This window comes from Arvicanthis niloticus, chromosome 5 (assembly GCF_011762505.2).
Source record: "Arvicanthis niloticus isolate mArvNil1 chromosome 5, mArvNil1.pat.X, whole genome shotgun sequence".
In the NCBI taxonomy this organism is placed as follows: Eukaryota; Metazoa; Chordata; class Mammalia; order Rodentia; family Muridae; genus Arvicanthis; species Arvicanthis niloticus.
In genome coordinates this window covers 48,955,782-48,959,734 of record NC_047662.1, presented here as the reverse complement: position 1 = coordinate 48,959,734, position 3,953 = coordinate 48,955,782, and positions in this window count along the sequence as shown.

Genomic DNA, 3,953 nt, shown 5'->3' with positions numbered 1-3,953 from the left:
CCAGATCACGCAGACATGTCTGTCATAACCACAAATTGATCATGGAACAAATTCAAGGGCTTCTTCCCAGAAAGGTGTTGCACCATTTAGAATTAGTGAACAAAAAAAAGACACACCAGAAAAACAAAACAAAAAAAAAAATCAAAACCAAAACAGCCAAGATACAGAAAAGATACAGCCTGTAGTAACAAGAATTAGCCAGAAGGTGACACTCAACAGAATAATGTGGGTCCACTCAGAATCTTTGAACAGGGACAGCCAGCAACAAAAAACAAAAGTAGAAATGGAAATAGCCTGCAGTAACAAGGAACAACCACCAGGTGGAGGTCACACAGACAAGACAACCCATAGTATTGTCCAGATGTTTACTCAGACTTGGGAAAGTCACCATGGCAACATAATTCATTTATCTTCACATAAGTTTTCGTTATGCTCTGTAGATCTCAAAGAAAGTTTTTAACATTCAGACAAAGTAGCCACCACATAAATACAAGATTTTGTGCCACTCAGCAAGTACTCACCTCCTTAGGCCACATTAAAACAAACAAACAAACAAACAAACAAACTTCTGACACTCAGATTCCTCATCAGGGTTCAAACCTAGAAGAATCAGCTTGGGAATACAGGCCTCCAGGTTCCATACAAGTTAATCATATCAGCACGAATGGAAGGGTCCTGCATTTACCTCTACACAAGCTTGCTTCTGTTCCACTCCAGATTTCACACAGAAGGCTCGGACAAAGTCAGCACTCAGACAGGGGAAAAGCAGGAAATATAACACAATGTTACAAACATAAAAATACAAATATCTAGACTAGTTTTGCCAGGTTCAAGACCCTCCAGATTGGTAGTCCTGTGTGTCATGGGGAACTTCTCAGCCAATGGACAAATATGTTGTGCCAGGGAAATGTTTGTGACTCCCCAAAAGCACACAGCAGCCAATCTGGCGCAACTCACAGCAAGGTCTTTGTTCTACTCCAGCTACTTGAAGCCCCCTCAATACTCCACAGTCAAGCAGGCTGGTTGTAGTGGTGGGGGAGCCCCAGATTTCTATCGGGGCAAGGCTTTCTAGTAAGAAGCACACAGGGAGTACATGTGCAAGCATCTATTGAAAAGTTACTGTGGCCTTTAACACAATCGGCTGATGCTGGGAGTCATATCATAAACTTAACTTCTTCTTTCCTCTGTATTAGGGGTTGTTAGGCAGAGGGTGGCCCTGTAACCTGGGGAGGCAGGTTTGTTGGAGGAATAACCTGGAAACTCTTGTCTTGTTGGGAATAAACCTAGAGACTGGAGTTAGGCACAGGTTTGGTTGGGGGGCAACTTGGAAACTCATGCTAGGTACCAGCCTGCTACTTTACCTGACTCAAAATTTAGGTCAGGTTCTCCCAAATGGAGTCTGAATTCAAAAGCTTTGGCATCTCAGCTCATTGATTAAGGCTTGTAATGCTCTTGCTATAGATCAGACTTTAGACCATACTATCTTGGTCAGAAAATCCAGAAACATCTGTAACTGCAACACCTAGAGGTTTTCATGCTCTTCTGGAATCTGGGAGTACTTTATATATGCCTGGACACAACCAAACACATGTACAAATCATTTATATGAAGAAACAAAAATTTATACGAAGTAGACTTCATCAAAAAAATGTTGCCATAACAACTTCTGACAGTTTAATTTCAATGTGACTTTTCTTCTAGAGTCTCAGCAGGTATCACATGATCAACAGCATGGCCCTAGTTCCTATGTCTGTGATACCAGGAGTGGAGGGATCATACAAGATTCCCTGAAACTGAAGGAATGGGGAGTAAATTGCCTTTAAATTAGACTTCCACATTTCATTTTTCTTCTATTGCGTTTATTATTCATACCGTTGTTTCTTTTTGTTTCTAGACAGGGTTTTCTGTGTAGCCCTGGTTGTTCTGGATCTCACATGGTAAACCCCTGGCCTCCTAATCATAGATCCTCCTGCCTTTGTCTACTGAGTGCTAGAATTAAAGGCATGCACCACCCTATCTACCTGTGTATTCATAGCTATCCATATGAATTGAATTGTTCCTTGTAAAAGTGGTGTTTAACTTATTTGGATGGATAATGTTTTACAATAATTCAGGGACAGCAACAGGGTGTGGTTACTTGAATTACTCTGTGCCCTGCATTGTATCCTCAGTCCTCACAACAAAACAGGTATTAGTAATGTGGTTTTAAGAACTAAACATACAAATGAAAGACTATATAGTGAACACACACTTACAAGTGTGCGTACATCAGTAGAGAGGTGAGAAAGACACTGAAATAAAGAACTACATGCTTACCCACACCAACCCTAAGTCTCCAGTGTCCCTGCTTTCCCATTTTTGAGTTTTTTGTCCTTATTTTCTAACCAGGTAGAATAATGACCAGGAGGGAACCAATATTGGCTTAAGGATTGAAAATCAACCTGGAAGGAAAGATTGGTTTAACACAGGGAAGTGGACTGAATGCCAGCCAGGCATGCTGGAGCATCCCTACAATTCCTATCACTATGCACAGAGGGCAGGAGATTTTAGAGGTGAGAGCCAGACTTTGTCTCCTTAAAAGATAAAACTAAAATGTAGCCTAGAGGCAGAGTGTTTTCCCGGCATACCTCAGAATCTGGGTTCTACCTTCTGATCCACAAATGTCTGAAAATCAGTCCAATTGGGCAAGGTGGTGCAAACCTTTATTCCAGCATTCCAGACACAGAGACAGGAAGCCCTTTGTACCTTATAGGCCAGCCTGGTCCAAACGTTGAGTTCCAGGCAAGCCAAGGATAGATAGAACTTATCTGTAGTGGCTATTCCTGGTTGTCAACTTGACTGTATCTGGAATGAACTACAATCCTGAATTGGAAAACTCATCTGTGATCTCAGGGCTGGGAGCTAGAAGTTTTTGACCTGGATCTTGGCATGGAGATCTTGAGGCATAGTGGCTATGATTCCCAGGAGATATGGCAAAGAGATCTCTGTGTTCAAGGTCATCTAGACAAAGCAAGTCTAGATCCAGCCATACCACCTTGAATCTGGGCACAGCCTCTGCTTGAGACCTACATAAGGACGTTGGAAGAAGGAAGATTCTCTCTTCTTCACCTGCTTGCCTTGTGGGGCTGAGCAACTGCTAGATCCCTGAACTTCCATTCACAGCTGCTGCTGACCATTGTTGGGGAGTTGGACTACAAACTGCAAGTCATCAACAAATTCCCTTACTATATAGAGACTACCCATACGTTCTGTGACTCTAGAGAACCCGGACTAGTACATTATCTAAATGGAAAAAGGAATCTATATTTATCATAGCTACTGGTATCTGGAATCCCAGCACTCCTGAAACTGAGGCAGAGCAATTGCTATGGACTACAGATTAAGTATCTATTTTAAAACACTAACAAAGAAAACAACTGATACAATAATTGATATCAATAAAACCAAATAATGGATTGAAGAATACCTAGGCACACTCAGGATTTATTTTATTTTCAACATTAAGATATGTCCTCTAATTTGCATTGTAACTGAGGTCAGTTTGAACTCCTCATTGTCCTGTGTATACCCCTCTATGCTGAACTTATACATCCTGCATTTCAGAATTGTATTCACAGCTCTCAGAAAAATGAGAAACAAGTAATTGTTTAATATATGTAAGATGATTCTCTGAGACCACACCTACTTTTAATAGATAGTGAAAGACATCATTTGGTTTTGTTCTCTGCTTTTTTTTTAAGGAAAACAAAAGCTTTTCAGGAATGTCAGTCAGTTCTTGACTGTTCATAAGCTTTTGTTAGCTGAGGAAGTAGGATTTCTAGGAGTCTCGAGGAATGTCTGTTTTCAAAGACAACACTTGAAAATATTGCTCATGTGAGGAGGGATGGAGAGCTGTTTGTGAACATCATGTTGAGTTTTCTTTTACATTAAAGAAAGACTTTCTTTACAATTTC